General features: G+C 38.7%; 1 protein-coding gene and 1 non-coding gene across 2 annotated transcripts in view; one reads left to right on the forward strand and one right to left on the reverse strand.

Moving 5' to 3' along the window:
- Window positions 1-19,730, forward strand: part of LOC120098584 (cytochrome P450 2C7-like) — a 266,275-nt gene that overhangs the window by 68,503 nt on the left and 178,042 nt on the right. The gene's annotated exons all lie outside the window — the stretch shown is intronic.
- LOC120100152 (U6 spliceosomal RNA) lies at window positions 9,671-9,773 on the reverse strand. The gene has a single exon (XR_005499945.1). It is a non-coding gene; the product is annotated as a U6 spliceosomal RNA (small nuclear RNA).

Below are 19,730 nucleotides of genomic sequence, written 5' to 3' on the forward strand. Positions count from 1 at the left end.
ATATTGTTTGGGACAATGTTACTCTATCTCTGTACCTCATGCACCATGGCATTTGTGTAGGGCATGTGATTCCTGTCCTGCATACAGGGGCTGGGGTTTCTCCCAATCACCTGGTCAATCTCTTCTTGGAATCTAACTGGATCTTAGCAATGAAAAATATTGTAAAATGAGAAATACAGCCTGTATTTCCCATTAATGCATAACTACCTAGGCCACGAAGAAAGTGACCCAATAGCATTTGAACTTACATTTCACACTGAGGAGTAAACTTAGATACATAGAATTATTTTAATACAGATTTATACTATTATTCTATCACATAAATAATATGATTCATTATTATATGCCAATTGTTTTTATTCATGGTATCAAATAATATGATATGTAATTCAATATTGGTAATAATAAAACAGAATACAATTAATTTGACATTTATAGACAATATTAAAACATATCAGAAATAAGTTATAAAGTGCTGAATGCAGTACTGATTTTAAAATTATATATGTGAAGATCTTGTTGGTGTCATTTTATGTTCTTTTTTTAACTATTTGTGTGAAGGTTCATCACCAACAACTATGGAGAAATATATTTGTATTTTAAACAATAACTGTTTTTATGTACTCAATCATATACAATATTTTATTAAAATATTGGTATCAAATGAGAACATATCCATTATATCTATAGTTTATTTATAAATACACATCTACAAGTAGATAATGAACTTACATACCATATACATGTAAATGTACACACATGCATCATTCTTAGATTACCATATTTAGTAATATAGACAAATTGGGGAAAGAGTTAGTTGTAGACATATAAATATAATACCCAGAAGCTGGAAGAACGCAGATGCCCTTCAACAGAGGAATGGATTTAAAAAATGTTTTACATCTACACAATGGAGTATAATCAGCTTTCAAAAAATGAGTACATGAAATTCATAGGCAGATGGAATGAACTAGAAAATATCACCCTGAGTGAGGTTACTCAATCACATAAAAACACACTTGGTATGCACTTATGGATAAGTGGATATTTCCCAAAAACTCAAATTACCCAAGATAAAATCCACAGGAAGCTCAAGAAGAATGAACAAAATGCAGATGCTCCCACTCCTTCTTAAAAGAGGAAAAACATGCATAGGAGGGTATATGGAAGCAAAGTTTAGAGCAGCGACTCAAGGAATGGCCATTTGGGGCCTGACCCACATGTGGCCCATATATATACAGCCACCAAAACTAGAAAAGTTTGATGAAGCTAGAAAATGCATGCTGAAAGAGACTGGATATAGATCTCTCCTGAGAGACACATCCAGAGCATCTCCAATATAGAGGTCAATGCTAGCAGCAAACCACTGTACTGAGAATAGGACCACCTTGGGGGGAATTAGTGGAAGTATTGAAAGACATGAAGGAGCTTGCAACCCCATTAAAACAACAATACCAACCAACTGGAGCTTCCAGGGACTAATCCACTCCTGAAAGTCTATATATGGACTGATGCAGGACTCCAACTGCATATGTAGCAGAGAATAGCCTTTTCGGGGCACAAGAGGAAGGGGAAGGAAGCCATTGGATCTGCCAAGTTTGGACCCCTAGTATAGAGGAACATGGGGGGGCAATAAGGGGCTTGTATAGGGGGAATACCCTTATGGTGGAAGGGGAAGTGAAAGAATGTCGGCTTATGGACAGGAAACTGGGAAAAGGAATAATGTTTGAAATATAAGTAAAGAAATATATCTAATAAAAAGTAATAAAAGTAAAAAATGCACCCCATGGAACTGGAAATTTTCTTTAAGCAAAAGGATATGGTCCATATTGCAAATAATCAACTTACAGATTGTGAAAAACATTTCATTAACTCCATATTCCAATAGATGGCTTAAATCCAAAGTGTATAAAGAACTCATGAAATTTAACACCAAAAACGCAAACAACCCAATCCAAAAATGTGGTATAGAACTAAATAGAGAATTCTCAACAGAGGAACTGTAAACGGTTGAGAAGAACTGAAAGAAATGTTCAAGTCACTAGTGATCAGTGATATATAAATCAAAATGACACCTTACACCAAGCAGAACGGTTATGGTCACAATTTCAAGTGACAGCACATGCTGGCAAGGATATGTTTAAAGAGGGCCTCTTCTCCATTGGACGTGGAACTGCAAATTATTACAACCATTCTGGAAATAAATCTGGAGTTTCCACAGAAAATCGGATATAGATTTACCTGAAGAACTTGCTATACCACCATTGGGTAATGCCTAAAGATGCCCTACTATATCACAAAGGCACTTGTTCCACTATGTTTTTATCAGCTTTATTTTTGATCGGGAGAATGTTGAAACAATCCAGAGGTCCCACAAAGGAAGAATGGATACAGAAAAAATGGTTCGGGTACGCAATATAATATTACTCATCTATTAAGAATGAGGGCATCCTGAGGTTTTTAGGCAAATGGATGGAAATAGAAAATGTCATCCTGAGTGAGGTAACTGAGACCCAAAAGTACATTCATTCTATATCCTCATTAACAAGTGATTATTAGCCAAAAATTTACAGACTACCCAGGACAATCATCAGAACTAAAGAAGGTTAACAAGCTGAAGGGCCCAAGTGAGAATACCTCAGTTCCACTGGTGAGAGAAAAGACAGCAATTGGGGGTTGGGGGCAGAAAGAGGGAGGAACCTAGTTTGGAGAGGGCACAGAATGTGTTAAAGGTGAACATGATGAGGTATTGGTGTGGGAAGCAAGACTGAAGCCCTCAGAGCCAGCAGAAAGAGTGAAAACAAGCAACATCAGGAGGTAGGATGTGGCATATCCTTTATGATGTTCCAGAGACCAGGTAGATGAGAGATTCTCAAGATTCAAAGAGAGGGAAATGTTCTACAGTTCAGAGAGGGAGAATTCAGAGTCTACCTCCGGTAGAGCGACAGGATAACATGTGAAGTGATAATGTTGCCATCCCACAGCCAAAATTCTGACCCAGATTTGTTACTGTCTGAAAGAACTGCAGGAACAAAAATGGATAAGAGCCTGAGGGAAGGGAAGCAGAATGACTGGCTCAAATTGGGATCTAGCTCAAGGGAAGGCTCCAAGGCCTGACATTATTACTGATGACACGCTGTGCTTACAAAAAGGAGTCTACCATGGCTGCCCTCTGAGAGGCCAAACAAAGAGCTGAAAAAGTCAGATACAGATACTTAAACCCAATCAGTGTACAGAAGCCAGGGGCCCCTTTGGTTGTATTAGGGAAAAGCTGGAAGAAGCTCTGGAGAAGGGTGACCCCATAGAAAAATCACCAGTCTTATCTAACCTGAACACCTGAGATCTCTCAAGACAATGAGCCACCAATCAGGTAGCATACACGAGATAATCTGGGGCCCCTGACACATATAAAGTGGCCTCAGTGAGGGAAGATGCACATAATCCTTGAGAGACTTGAGAACACAGGGAGTGGGGAAGTCTATTGTGTTGGGGTTTGTGGTTGGGGATATCTTGTTCGAGACAAGGGACAAGGTATAGATTGAAGATCAGTCAGTGGGCAGACAGGGAGGGGCATAAAGAATAGATGGTAAAAATGGAGTAAAAACAACAACAACAACAACAACAACAACAACAACAACAACAGTAATGGGTAAAAATCAACATACATAAAAAAGGCCAATCTCTGTGAGTCCTCACTGGCCTCCTTACAGTAATTGACAACATATCTTTAAATTCATATGGAAGTTTAAGGATGTAGAATGATCAACAGTCTTGAAAATATGTGGCAAATTCCAGGGACATACAGTCTGGGCTTTTAAAACAGGGTTTGAATGTTTCATTAATAGGGATCTGGGACACTGCACCACTAGTAAAGGATATAAACAAAGACAAAGGGAACAGAACTGACTCCTAACAACTAACCTCAATGTCATTAAATGTTTTATAAATTAGAATGTCACATTGTGGAAAAACAGTTTTTCCTAAATTACACAATGCCAATAGTTAATCTTGACAGTTTATTTAATAAACACCTATCTTTAATTCAACTAAGGCAAATTCATCAAAATTATTCTCAGAACTTTCATTCACCTACTCATTCTAATGGTACAACACAATTATCTGTTAAAAAACCTCTATAGGGCTTATTGGTACAAATATGTCCATATCTTTTTAAATACACATGAAATACAAGTGATGCACACACTGGGTAATGGTGGTGAAAATTTTCATATTAATACAGAACTATTTATGATTTGTAAGAATGTTGAATATTGCTTCATTTTATCTGCCATTTATCTTACGCTATTCTGCTTCATTATTTTAAATTTTCCTGCAGAATCACCATCCCTCATCTCAAGCTATATTACAGGTAATTGTGATAAAAACTGTATCATATTGGAACATAGACAGGAAGGTTGAAAATGGAATGGAACTGAAGACCCAGAAATGAACCCCCACAGGTAAGGTCCCTTGAACGTTGACAAAGGAGGTAAAAACATACAGTGGGAAAAAGATAGCATTTTTAACACATGGTGCTTGTTCAACTGGAAGTCAGCATGTAGAAGAATGCAAGTTGATCCATTCTTTTTCCCCTATCCAAATCTCAAGTTCAAGAGGATTAGGACCTCCTCATAAAACCCAATATACTCAAAGTAATAGAATAAAAATTGGGAAAGAGTCTCAAACACATATGCACTGTGGAAAATTTCCTAAACAGAACACTAATGGCTTATGCTATAAGATCAAGAATTGACAAATGGGACCTCATAAAACTGCAAAGCATATGTAAGGCAAAGGACACTCTCATTAGGACAAAACAACGACCAACACACTTGGAAAAGATCTTTACCAATCCTACCTCAAATAAAGGACTAATATCCAATATATACAGAGAACTCATTAAGTTCAACTTCAGAGAATCAATTAATACTATTAAAAATGGAGTACAGAGATACAAAAATTCTCCTCTGAGGAATATAGAGTGGCTGAGAAGTACCTAAAGAAACGCTCTGAATCTGTAGGTTGCTTTTGGCAAAATGACCGTCGTTACTATATTAATCCTGCCAATCCATGAGCATGGAAGGTCTTTCAATCTTCTGAGATCTTCCTCAATTTCTTTATACAGAGACTTGAAGTTCTTGTCATACAGATCGTTCACTTGCTTGGTTAAAGTCACACCAATATATTTTATATTATCTGGGGCTATTGTGAAGGATGTCATTTCATTAATTTCTTTCTCAGCCTGTTTATCCTTTGAGTAGAGGAAGGCTACTGATTTGTTTGAGTTACTTTTATACCCCGACACTTTAGTGAAGTTGTTTATCAGGTTAAGTAGTTCTCTGGTGGAAGGTTTGGGGTAACTCAAGTACACTATCAAATCATCTGCAAATAGTGATATTTTGACTTCTTCATTTCCAATCTGTATCCCTTTGATCTCCTTGTTGTCTGATTGCTCTGTCTAGAACTTCAAGAACTATATTGAATAAGTAGGGAGAGAGTGGGCAGCTTTGTCTAGTCCCTGATTTTAGTGGGATTACTTCAAGTTTCTCTCCATTTAGTTTAATATTAGCTACTGGTTTGCTGTATATTGCTTCTACTATGTTTAAATATGGGCCTTGAATTACTGATCTTTCCAGGACTTTTATCATGAAGGGGTGTTGAATTTTGTCAAATGCTTTCTTCAGCATCTATTAAAATGATCATGTGGTTCTTATCTTTAAGTTTATTTATATAGTGGATTACATTGATGGACTTTCGTATATTAAACAATCCCTGCATCCATGGGATGAAGCCTACTTGATCATGATGGATGATTGTTTTGATGTGTTCTTGGATTTGGTTTACAAGAATTTCATTTTTTGTGTCAATATTCATAAGGAAAATTGGTCTGAAGTTCCCTTTCTTTGTTGAGTCTGAGTGTGGTTTCTGCATAAGAGTAATTGTGGCTTCATAGAAGGAATTTGGTAGTGCTCTGTCTGTTTCTATTTTGTGGAATAGTTTGGACAGTATTGATATGAGGTTCTATGAAGGCCTGAAAGAATTCTGCACTGGACCAATCTGGACATGGGCACTTTTTGGTTGGGAGAGTTTTAATAACTGCTTCTATTTCTTTAGGAGTTATGGGGTTGTTTAGATGATTTATTTGTTCTTGATATAACTTAGGTACCTTGTATCTGTCTAGAAAATTGTCCATTTCCTCCAGATTTTCCAGTGTTCTTGAATATAGGCTTTTGTATTAGGATCTGATTTTTTTTAATTTCTTCAGATTCTGCTGTTATGTCTCCCTTTTCATTTCTGATTTTTTTAATTTGGGTACACTCTCTGTGCCACCTCGCTAGTCTGGCTAAGGATATATCTATCTTGTAGATTTTCTGAAAGAGGCAGTTCCTGGCTTTGTTTATTCTTTGTATAGTCCTTTTCTTTTCAACTTGGTTGATTTCAACTCTGAATTTGATTTCCTTCCTTCTACTCCTCTTGGGTTTATTTAGTTCTTTTTTCTAGAGCTTTAAGGTATGCTGTCAAGCTGGTGACATATGCTCTCTCCTGTTTCTTTTTACAGGAACTAAGGGCTATGAGTTTTCCTCTTAGTACTTCTTATATTGTGTCCCATAAGCTTGGGAATGTTGTGTCTTCATTTTCATTAAATTCTAAGAAGTCTTTAATTTCTTTCTTTTTTCTTCTTTGACTAAGTTGTTATTCAGTAGAACATTGTTCATTTTCCATGTATGTGTGGGCTTTCTCTCATTATTGTTGTTATTGAAGACCAGTCTTCATGCTTGGTGATCTGATAGGATGCATTGGATTATTTCTATCTTACTGTATCTGTGGAGGCCTGTTTTGTGACCGATTATATGGTCAATTTTAGAGAAGGTTCCATGAGGTGCTGAGAAGTATGTGTATCCTTTTATTTTAGGATGGAATGTTTTATAAATATCTGTTAAATCCATTTGTTTCACAAATTCTGTTAGTTTCTCTATGTCTCTGTTTTCATGATCTGTTCAGTGATGAGTGGGGTGTTGAAAACTCATAGTATTATCACGTGATGTGCAATGTATGCTTTCAGCTTTAATAAAGTTTCTTTTATGATTGTAGGTGCCCTTGCATTTGGAGCATAGATATTTAGGATTGTGAATTCATCTTGGTGGATATTTCCTTTGATGAATATAAAGTGTCCTTCCTTATATTTTTAATGACTTTTTGTTGAAAGTTAATTTTATTTCATATTAGAATGGCAACTCCAGCTTGTTTCTTTGGACCACATGCTTGAAAAGTAGTTTTCCACCCATTTTCTCTGAGGTAGTGTCTGTCTTTTTTTCTGAGGTGTGTTTCCTGCATGCAGTAAAATGCTGGGTCCTCTTTACGTATCCATTCTGTTAGTCTATGTCTTTTTATTGGGGAATTTATTCCATTGATGTTGAGAGATAGTAAGTTATAGTGATTGTCACTTCTTGTTATTTTCATTGTTAGAGGAGGAATTATGTTTGTCTCTCTTTTTGTTTCATTGCAAGGAAATTATATTCTTGCTTTCTGTACAGTGTAGTTTCTCTCCTTTTCCTGGAGTTTTCCATCCATTATCCTTTGCAGGTCGGTATTTGTAGAAAGATATTGCATAAATTTGTTTTTGTCATGGAATATCTTGGTTTCTCCATCTATGTTAATTGAAAGTTTTGCTGGATACAATAACTTGGGCTGGCACTTGTGTTCTCATAGGGTCTGTATGACATGTGTACAGTATCTTTTTGCATTCATAGTCTCTGGTGAGAATCTGGTGTAATTGTTATAGCTCTACCTTTTTCTGTCACTTTAACTTTTTCCCTTACTGCTTTCAATATTCTTTTTTGTTGTTTTGTGCATTTGTGTGTTTGGTGTGACAGGAGGAATTTCTCTTCTGGCTCAATCTATTTAGAGTTCTGTAAGCTTCTTGTACGTTTACGGGCATCTCTTTCTTTAAATTAGGGAAGTTTTCTTCTATAATTTTGTTGAATATATTTACTGGCCCTTCATGTTGGGAGTTTTCCCTCTCTTCTATACATATTATCCTTAGGTTTGATCTTCTCATTGTGTCCTGGATTTCCTCTATGTTTTGGGCTAGGATCTTTTTGCGTTTTACATTATCTTTGACAATTGTGTCAATGTTTTCTATAGTATCTTCTGCTCCTGAGATTCTCTCTTCTATCTTTTGTATTCTGTTGGTGATGCTTGTATCTATGGATCCTTGCCTCTTCATTTGGTTTTCTATATCCAGGGTTGTCTCCCTTTGTGCTTTCTTTATTGTTTCTATTTCCCTTTTTCAATTCCTTCACCTGTTTCGTTGTGTTTTCCTGTAATTCTTTCAGGGATTTTTGTGTTTCTTCTCTAAGGGCTTCTACTTGTTTACTTGTATTTTTTGCATTTCTCTAAGGAAGTTCTTTATTTCTTCCTTAAAGTCCTCCTTCATCATTATCAAAAATGTGATTTTAAATCTAAATCTTGCTTTTCTTGTGTGTTTGGATATACAGTATTTTCATTGGTGAGAGATCTGGACTCTGATGATGCCAAGTCGTCTTGGTTTCTGTTGCTTGGGTTCCTGTGCTTGCCTCTAGCCATTGGGTTGTCTCTGGTGTTTGCTTGTCTTGCTGTTTCTGAGAGTTACTTGACCCTTCTGTAGGCCTTTGTGTCAGCACTCCTGTAGAACTGTTTTCCTGTTTTCTTTCATCCTTTCCTGAGAATAGGTGCTCTGATTTCAGGTGTTTTGGCACTTCTGGAGACTGTCTTCCAGCTCTAGACATGGGCAGGAATCAAAGGGTCCTGCCCCTGATTGCTCATGTAGTTCCTTGCTCCCAGAGGGCACAGTTGGCACTATGTGATTCTCTCTCATGTCTGGACTATGGGCAGAGGATAGTTTTCTCTGACTTCTCAGGTGTATCCACACTTATGCGGGTCCAGCTCTCTCCCCCATGTGGTTTGGGTGCAGGGCGATGTGTGGCAGTTCAGTTTGGTCCTGGAGGCAGACCAGAACTGCAGCTACCACTGACCATCTGTTCCTATGTCCCCATGTCCAGAGACACTGTGCAGTTTCCCCTTGGAACAGGGATGTGGGCCGAGGTATCCCTTTCTTCTTTTAATATTCTTTCTTTGTTTGCGCATTTGTTATTTTAACTATTATGTGACGGGAGGCATTTCTCTTCTGGTCCAATCTATTGAGATTTCTATAGGCTTCTTGTATGTTTTCACGCATCTCTTTCTTTAGGTTAAGGAAGTTTTCTTCTATAATTTTGTCGAATATAATTACTGGCCCTTTAAGTTGGGAATCTTCACTGTCTTTCATACCTATTATCCTCATGTTTGACCTTCTCATAACATCCTGAATTTCCTGGATGTTTTGGGGTAAGAGTATTTTGCATTTTACATTATCTCTGACAATTGTATAAATGTTTTCTATAGTATCTTCTGCCCCTGAGATTCTCTCTTCTATTTCTTGTATTCTGTTGGTGATGCTTATATCTATGACTTGTCTCTTCCTCAGGTTTTCTTTTTCCAGAGTTGTCTCACTATGTGCTTTCTTTATTCTTTCTATTTCCTTTTTTAAATTCTGGACAGTTTTGTTCAATTTGTTCACCTGTTTAGTTGTGTTTTCCTGCAATTCTTTTAGGAATTTTTTTGTGTTTCCTCTTTATGGGCTTCTACTTGTTAAAATATGGAATGCTTCACGAATTTGCATGTCATCCTTGCACAGGGGTCATGCCAATCTTCTCTGTATCATTCCAATTTTAGTATATGTGCTGCCAAAGCAAGCAAAAAAACATCTTTTTAAAAAAATACTGCTTTACAGTATTTCGTAAATCATATTACATAAATTCTGTGGATTTTCTTAAAATTCTCATTTCAGTATTTCTTCTGATTTTCTCTACTTTCTTTGTCTAAGCCAAAGCTATTTCTACTGAGCATTAAAGCTGAGACTTGTAGATTCTGTCCTTTGGTAGGCAGACAGAGAATATAGGTAGTTGAGCCAGGTTTTGAGTTCTTACCTTGCCCTTTTTTCCTCCAGATAGACATTTGGTTCTATTGCATTCACCAGCCTTTACTGACAGTGTACTCTGATTCAATATCAACCTTATTCAGTCCTATCCAAACAGACATGAATTTAGTTAATAATTAGATCATCATATTTGACGTAGAGATCAGAAAAGTTTGAACTTAATGATGCTTTGAAACCAGTTAATGATTCAATCATCATTTTCTGACATGGAAATCGAAAGGGTATGACCTTAATTATTTTTAGACATCTGGCAATCCAAAGTCATCTTGCCCTGTTGTCTTTGCAAGGTAAGCAGAATTTGTTACCTGGCTCATGTTGACGTAAAATCTAAAAGAAACAAATTCCATTTATTAGACAAAAGCTAGACTAAAATTTAAAGTTGGTTAAATCTTAAATTGGTGAGATTCTAAGGGCCTCAATGCCCAGAGTACTAGCTGAGAAGGACAGAGTCTATGGAATAGTTAGAGACATATGTCCTAACCTGTTGCATTTCCTACCAGAATCATTGTGGGTGACTGTTAAAATCTTGAGCTACACAGCACCCTCAGATGTATCAGTATATTAGCAGTATGACCTTGGTCTTACTCTTTGCTGAGCTGGTCTCAGAACTTGTGTGAACTATGAATTTAGGATGTGGTCCAACTTACAGTATTCATTTCCATAGGTCCATATTATTGCTCCCTCAATATCAGGAAGGTCCATGAGAGTAATTGTCTTTATAGAAGAGAGGAGAATATGGGATGTGGGTAACAAGTTGTAACATAAAAGATTATTTTTGAAGGGTACCCACCAAGGAAGATTGCTCAGACATATGTGTAAGCCAATAGTCTATTAGCCAGCTGGTATTACTAGTGTTCTGGATACCAGTGTAGCCCTATGCCTTTCTCATATTGTGTGTTAAGCACACACACAAAGAGACATTTTTATGTTGGCATACTTCAATTAACAATGGTTAGCCAGAAGCAGAATTGCAGAAGCAAAAATAAGCAAAGTAAATACATGTAGAGATTTTTCTCAGAACTATATTTTGATGACTAAGTTCTTTTAGGGGTTTTCGGGTTTTTGTTTGTTTGGTTATTTTTTTTGTTTTTGTTTTTGTTTTTGGGAGATGTGTTGTTGATTTGTTTGTTTGTTCTCATTTTGACAAGTAGTATTGTCTATGTGCTGAGTTTTATGGTCTCAGCGGTACAGCCATCATGAAGTCAATTGTGCTAATATCTGAGGGCCCATTACAATTATAACTGGTCCCATCACAGTTACTGTGTCTGTGCAAGACCTGAGATAGGGAAGGCACCCAAGGATCAATGGAGGTGTCCTTAGTTGTGACTCACAGGTTCAGGGATATTAAGCCTGGAGCATCTGCCTCCTGTTGCCGGGCAGAAACCTAGGTTGAGAGATAGGGGGACCAATAAACTCACAAAATTTTTGATTCAAAACTTATCCTGTCTACAAAAAATGTATGGATTGTGAATGGAGCAGAGACTGAGAAAACAGCCAATCAATAACAGCCAAACTTTAGCACTATTGCATGGATGGTCACCAAATCCTGATACTATTACTGATACTTTGTTATGCTTGCAGACAGGAGTCTAACATGGCTGTCCTCTGATAGGATATATCCACCAACTGACTCAGACAGAAACAGACACCCACATCCAAACAGTGGATGGAGCTTGGGAACTCTTATGGAAGAAGAAGAGACAGGATTGTAGCTCTTAATGAGATTAGAACTCCAAAGAAAGTCAAACAGAATCAACTAATCTGGACCCTTGAGGTTCTCAGAGATGGACCCACCAACCAAAGAATATATGCAGGCTGGACCTAGGCCTCCTCCCTCATATGTAGCAGATGTGCAGTTTGGTCTTCATGTGAGTCCTGAACAACTAGAAAGGAACCTATCCCAAAAACTGTTGCCAGCAGTTGGGATAAGGACTTACAGCTGGGCTGCCTTGTCAGGCCTCAATGGGAAAGGAAGCACCTATCCTCTCTGAGACTTGAAAAGGCAGGTTGAGGAGCAATCCAGGGATCTCCTACCCACTCAGAAAAGAGGGTAATGGAGAAGGATTGTGGAAAGGAGTGACCAGGAGCAGGAAAGTGAGTTGGATGTAAAGTGAATATGTAAAAAATTAAAAACTAAAATAAAACATTCTATTATGGAAACTAGTTTCCCACAATGTGCCTCACAGTGCTCCCCTTTTTCCCACATATCCTTACTTACAAATGCTTACTGCAATGAGGCATTGGTCTAGTTGAAACCCTATGGCTTCTGCTACACCATCAATAGGGGATTAGCACAGGAACTCTTCTCAGATATCCTGTTTTTGTCATTTTAAATAGAGATCCTATATCTTTCTCTCTACAGGGGTTGCTTTTTCATTCACTTCAGCAGTTCATACATAAGGTAGATATTTGGGTGGGCCAATTAAAAGCCCAGTTTTTGGGACTAGGTGGTAGGTAAGTTGGTCATTCCATCAGATCTCCTGCACCACACCACCAGGGCAAGATCTTCAGCATCATCTCAGCTAGCTCACCCAATGCTGTAGTCAACAAGGGACATGGCCAGCTCTCACACTTTCATAATGTAAAAGTTGGCTCATCCATGTCATTGCCATCAGGGCTATCTCTACTGTGCTGCCTATGTAAGATGCAGGGCCTCTCTACTGGTGCTGCAGCTAAGGTTGGGTGAACTAGCTCTTCCATGATCATACATCCATTTCCTTCAACTGTAGCAGGTGGAGAGGGCATTTCTCCAGTGCCCACTCCATTTCCTCATGTTAGGAAAATGGCAGGGCCAGCTTTCCCAATCTCACACATTGAGGGCTGACACAAGCAATCAGAACCAGCTCTACTGTACTTGTTGGATGAGGTACAAAACCTGCTCTTAGAGTGCTGCAGCTGGAGAGCTGTGGAGCCAGCTCTTCCACAAGGCACAGGCAAAGAATGAAGCCATCTCTGCACAGCCCTCAGACATCAACATGGACCCAAATGGCAGAAGAGACCAGGGACATCCTGTGCTTACAACAGACTCCTACTGTCTTGGAGCCATGAACCCAGACATGGCCTTTGGTGGCAGCATAGACCAGGACTTCACAATGGCCTTAGGCAGCATTGCTGTCTATTCATATCAGGATGCTCCTCACTACTCTCAAGTGTCCAGTTACAACTCTCTTCCTTGTGCACACATCCTTCTACTTCTCTTTTTCTTCTATCTCTCCACCAATTACTTGCTCAACTTAGTGATACCCATGGTATCTGGGTGTCTAAGAATGTCTCATCAGTTCTCTGCCACACCCATGCCACATATCGCCAGGCTAGGGATCCTCTAAGGTTTGCTTTGACAAACTCAGCCTCATGGGACTGGGCATGGTAATCTTGGGGGTGTTCTGACTGCCCAGGCCCAGTGACACTGGGCTTGGGATTGTCTCTGGCTTGTTCTGCCCACCTGGGCCACATTACATCAGATGCATAAGAAGAAGCCACATTTTCAACAAGTTAATAAAAAAGTCAACCCTTGCTCTTTTTTTTCTTGTATTGCCATACAGCCTGAGTTTCCAAGATGCCCCTCTGCTCTATCACTGTAATCCAGTTCATGCTAAAAACACACCACCTGTGTTATTGGATTATCACCCTCTAGTGGTGATGTAAAAATACTCCATGGCAAAGCCCCATCTTGTGGCAAACCTAAACACAAGATACAGTGTGCTTGTGTGCTGAGATAATAGTGTCAAACATATAAAGTAAGAACTGATTAAAACTATGATGAAGTATATGAACTCTTCATAGTAATCATGCCTGATATGTAAAAAATTAAATTCCTTTGGTCTCCTAGCTTCAAGAATCCCCAAGGTAAAGGCTCTATATAACTGGAGGCCCTAGTCTGCCCTCTGCCGTTTTCATATCACCTAACCCTGGTACGTAAAAGGTCCTTAGAAACTCAGTCCCTGGCCCAAATGTCTGTCCTCTGCTTAGTTCATGGAACTGACAGGTCAAGGGTTCTTGGGCTTTCACAGGCCCACATTTGTACACATCCAGCTAACTCCAGTTACCCAAGTTTCAGCACAAAATTAGAACCAACATTAAAAAAATCAAGGCAATGTACTGAGCCAGAAATTTTAAAATGGTATTCATTCGACATAATCTATCACAAATCCTCCTAGCCAAAGGGGAAGACCATGACTTACACAAAGAGGGTGCTCCCACACCTACCCACCGAATCCCTCCTCCTTACCTGCCCTGACATTCTCCTCCACTGGGGCATGGAACCTTAACAAGGCCAAGATCCTCTCCTATTGACACTCAACAAGTCAGTTATTTGCTACATATGCGACTGAAACCATAGGTCCATCCCTGTTGATTCTTTGGATCGTGGTTTAGTCCCTAGAACCTTTGAGGAGGGGTGTGTATACTATTGTTTTTCTTATGGGGTTTCAAAACCCTTCATATCCTTTAGCCATTACTCTAAAGCCTCCACTGGGGATCCCATTTTCAGCTTAATTGTTGGCTGTGAGCATCTACCTCTGTATTTGTCAGGCACAGGAAGAGACTCTGAGGAGACAGTTATATCAGGTTCCTGTCAGCATGCACTGCTCTTTTATTTGTTCTGCTATCCCATCTCCCTCTTTGGGGCAGGCTTTGTGTCCAAGGTCTATCGTCTGGGCACAGATGAAAACTGGAAAGCTAATTTTCTCTTTCTTCTTTTTTGATGGGATTTTTCTCTTAGTACTTCATCTATTCATGCTGAAGTATACCTCAGAATACCTTTCCTTAAAAATTTAAGTCAGATATATTTATTTATTTATTCACTTATATTTATTTATTCACATTTATTTATTTATTTAGTGTGTGTATGTGTGTCTTTGTGTGTGTGTGTGTGTGTGTGTGTGTGTGTGTGTGTGTGGGTGTGTTTCTGGGGTGCTTATATGCAACAGTTGACATATAGAAGTCAGAAGACAATTTGTGGAATTTGGTTCTCCCCTTCTACCACATGGGGCCTGGGGTTTGTTCTCAGGCTTACCCTCTGAACCATCACATTAGACCTTTCTGTCCTTTTAAAGCTGAAATCATATTCAATTGTCTCTATGCAATACCATTAATTATCCATTCATCTGTCAGTAGAAGGATGACTTGAAAGAGTAGAGATATGTATGAAGTCATCATACATGGAGGAAACAGTGTTGGATGGAGGCTCTCTCAGATAAAGAACGTGGCAATGTAGTAAGCAAGTCCTAGGTTCATACTGACTGCTTTCAGGGATCCAGGTTCATCAGATGACCTGGAGTTATAATGAACTGCTATTGTTAGGAACATGTCCTTGGTTTGGTGAGCATTGTAGTGTCATGGAAGACTATTGATCAATGAAATGAATAGAAAAACGGTGGTATGTTAATTAACTGAGTTTTATTCCTCTTCAGAAACAGACAAATGAAACATGGATGGAGGGTTTCCTGGAAAAAGAGATATTTGGGAATATTTCTATTTGTTTGGAGACCAATAGGAAACAAAGAGTATTCCAACTTCCAGGCTTGGCTTTTTAAGTGATAAAAAACTATTTACACCTTTCTGATGATATGACAGAATGATTTCCAGAGTGGTTGTACCAGCTCACAATCCCACCAATAAGGAAGGAATCTTCATCTTTCTCCACATCGTCATTATGATTATCTGGCATCTGAGTTTTGATCTTACCCATTCTGACTGGTGTGAAGTAGAATCTCAGGGTCACTTTGATTTGCATTTTCCAGAGGACTAAGATGCTTCACAAATTTACAAGTTTCTCTACCTATTCAATATAGGACTTGAGGTCCTAGCCAGAGCAGTTAAACAACAAAAGGAGGTCAAAGGTACACAAATTGGAAATGAAAAAGTCAAAATATCCCCCTTTGCATATGATATAATAGTATACATAAGTGACCCAAAAATTCCACCAGAGAAGTTCTACAGCTGATAACACAGCTAAGTGGCTGGATACAAAATTAACTAAAACAAAAAAATAATGAGTAGCCTTCCTTTACTCAAAGGATAAACAGACCGAAAAAGAAATGAGAGAAATAAACCCCTTCATAATGGCCACAGATAATATAAAATACCTTGGTGTGACTCTAACCAAGCAAGTGAAAGATCTGTATGACAAGAACTTCAAGTCTCTCAAGAAAGAAATTGAAGATGATCTCAGAAGATGAAAAAATCTCCCATGCTCATGGATTGCCAGGATTAGCATACTAAAAATGGCCTTCTGGCCAAAAGCAGTCTAAAGATTCAATGCAATCCCCTTCAAAATTCTTCATAGAGTTAGAAAGAGCAATTTACAAATTGATGAGGAATAAGAAATAGCTGAGGGTAGTGAAAACTATCTTCAACAATAACAGAACTTCAGGAGAAATCACCATCCCTGACTTCAAGCTGTATTACAGAGTAATCATGACAAAAACTCCATGGTGTTGGTATAGATTTAGGCAGGTAGATCAATGGAATAGAATTGAATGACGAGAAATAAACATACAAACATATGATTGTTTGATTTTTGACAAAGGAACTAAAACCTTCTTGTGGAAAAAAGCATTTTCAACAAATGGTGCTAGTTAAACTGGAAGACAGCATGTAGAAGATTGCAAACTGACACAATCTTATCTCTTTATATAAAGCTCAAATACAAGTGAATCAAGGACCTCCACATAACACCAGATACACTGAAACTTACAGAAGACAAAGTGGGGAAGAGCCTTTAACACATAGGCTCAGAGGAAGATTTCCTGAACAAAACACCAATGGCTTATGCTCTAACATAAAAAAAATAACAAATGGAACCTCATAAAATAGAAAAGCTTCTTATGTAAGGCAAAAGACACTGTCAATAGGACAAAATGTCAACCAAAAATGGAGAAAAATCTTTACTATTCCTACCTTGGAAAGAGAGCTAGTATCTAATATATTCAAAAAACTCAAGAAGTTAGACTCCAGAGAATAAAAGCATCCCATTAAAAATGGGCTACAGAGCTGAGACACCGCCGGAACCTGAAGGAAACAGGCCGGATAAACAGTTCTCTGCACCCAAATCCTGTGGGAGGGAGAGCTAAACCTTCAGAGAGGCAGACAAGCCTGGGAAACCAGAAGAGACTGCTCTCTGCGCACACATCTCGGACGCCAGAGGAAAAAGCCAAAGACCATCTGGAACCCTGGTGCACTGAAGCTCCCGGAAGGGGCGGCACAGGTCTTCCTGGTTGCTGCCGCTGCAGAGAGCCCGTGGGCAGCACCCCACGAGCGAACTTGAGCCTCGGGACCACAGGTAAGACCAAATTTTCTGCTGCAAGAAAGCTGCCTGGTGAACACAAGACACAGGACCACAGGAGCAGCTGAAGACCTGTAGAGAGGAAAAACTACACGCCCGAAAGCAGAACACTCTGTCCCCATAACTGACTGAAAGAGAGGAAAACAGGTCTACAGCACTCCTGACACACAGGCTTATAGGACAGTCTAGCCACTGTCAGAAATAGCAGAACAAAGTAACACTAGAGATAATCTGATGGCGAGAGGCAAGCGCAGGAACCAAAGCAACAGAAACCAAGACTACATGGCACCATCGGAGCCCAATTCTCCCATCAAAACAAACATGGAATATCCAAACACACCAGAAAAGCAAGATCTAGTTTCAAAATCATTTTTGATCATGATGCTGGAGGACTTCAAGAAAGACGTGAAGAACTCCCTTAGAGAACAAGTAGAAGCCTACAGAGAGGAATCGCAAAAATGCCTGAAAGAATTCCAGGAAAACATAAATAAACAAGTAGAAGGCCATAGAGAGGAGACACAAAAATCCCTGAAAGAATTCCAGGAAAACACAATCAAACAGTTGAAGGAATTAAAAATGGAAATAGAAGCAATCAAGAAAGAACACATGGAAACAACCCTGGATATAGAAAACCAAAAGAAGATCCAAGGAGCTGTAGATACAAGCTTCAACAACAGAATACAAGAGATGGAAGAGAGAATCTCAGGAGCAGAAGATTCCATAGAAATCATTGACTCAACTGTCAAAGATAATGTAAAGCGGAAAAAGCTACTGGTCCAAAACATACAGGAAATCCAGCACTCAATGAGAAGATCAAACCTAAGGATAATAGGTATAGAAGAGAGTGAAGACTCCCAGCTCAAAGGACCAGTAAATATCTTCAACAAAATCATAGAAGAAAACTCCCCTAACCTAAAAAAAGAGATGCCCATAGACATACAAGAAGCCTACAGAACTCCAAATAGATTGGACCAGAAAAGAAACACCTCCTGTCACATAATTGTCAAAACACCAAACGCACAAAATAAAGAAAGAATATTAAAAGCAGTAAGGGAAAAAGGTCAAGTAACATATAAAGGCAGACCTATCAGAATCACACCAGACTTCTCGCCAGAAACTATGAAGGCCAGAAGATCCTGGACTGATGTCATACAGACCCTAAGAGAACACAAATGCCAGCCCAGGTTACTGTATCCAGCAAAACTCTTAATTAACATTGATGGAGAAACCAAGATATTCCATGACAAAACCAAATTTATACAATATCTTTCTACAAATCCAGCACTATGAAGGATAATAAATGGTAAAGCCCAACATAAGGAGGCAAGCTATACCCTAGAAGAAGCAAGAAACTAATCGTGTTGGCAACAAAACAAAGAGAATGAAAGCACACAAACATAACCTCAGTTCCAAATATGAATATAACGGGAAGCAATAATCACTATTCCTTAATATCTCTCAATATCAATGGCCTCAACTCCCCAATAAAAAGACATAGATTAACAAACTGGATACGCAACGAGGACCCTGCATTCTGCTGCCTACAGGAAACACACCTCAGAGACAAAGACAACACTACCTCAGAGTGAAAGGCTGGAAAACAACTTTCCAAGCAAATGGTCAGAAGAAGCAAGCTGGAGTAGCCATTCTAATATCAAATAAAATCAATTTTCAACTAAAAGTCATCAAAAAAGATAAGGAAGGACACTTCATATTCATCAAAGGAAAAATCCACCAGAATGAAGTCTCAATCCTAAATATCTATGCCCCAAATACAAGGGCACCTACATATGTAAAAGAAACCTTACTAAAGCTCAAAACACACATTGCACCTCACACAATATTAGTGGGAGATTTCAACACCCCACTCTCATCAATGGACAGATCATGGAAACAGAAATTAAACAGAGATGTAGACAGACTAAGAGAAGTCATGAGCCAAATGGACTTAACGGATATTTATAGAACATTCTATCCTAAACCAAAAGGATATACCTTCTTCTCAGCTCCTCATGGTACTTTCTCCAAAATTGACCATATAATTGGTCAAAAACGGGCCTCAACAGGTACAGAAAGATAGAAATAATCCCATGCGTGCTATCGGACCACCACGGCCTAAAACTGGTCTTCAATAACAATAAGGGAAGAATGCCCACATATACGTGGAAATTGAACAATGCTCTACTCAATGATAACCTGGTCAAGGAAGAAATAAAGAAAGAAATTAAAAACTTTTTAGAATTTAATGAAAATGAAAGTACAACATACCAAAACTTATGGGACACGATGAAAGCTGTGCTAAGAGGAAAACTCATAGCGCTGAGTGCCTGCAGAAAAAAACAGGAAAGAGCATATGTCAGCAGCTTGACAGCACACCTAAAAGCTCTAGAACAAAAAGAAGCAAATACACCCAGGAGGAGTAGAAGG

Source organism: Rattus norvegicus, chromosome 1, assembly GCF_036323735.1.
Source record: "Rattus norvegicus strain BN/NHsdMcwi chromosome 1, GRCr8, whole genome shotgun sequence".
Classification (NCBI taxonomy): Eukaryota; Metazoa; Chordata; class Mammalia; order Rodentia; family Muridae; genus Rattus; species Rattus norvegicus.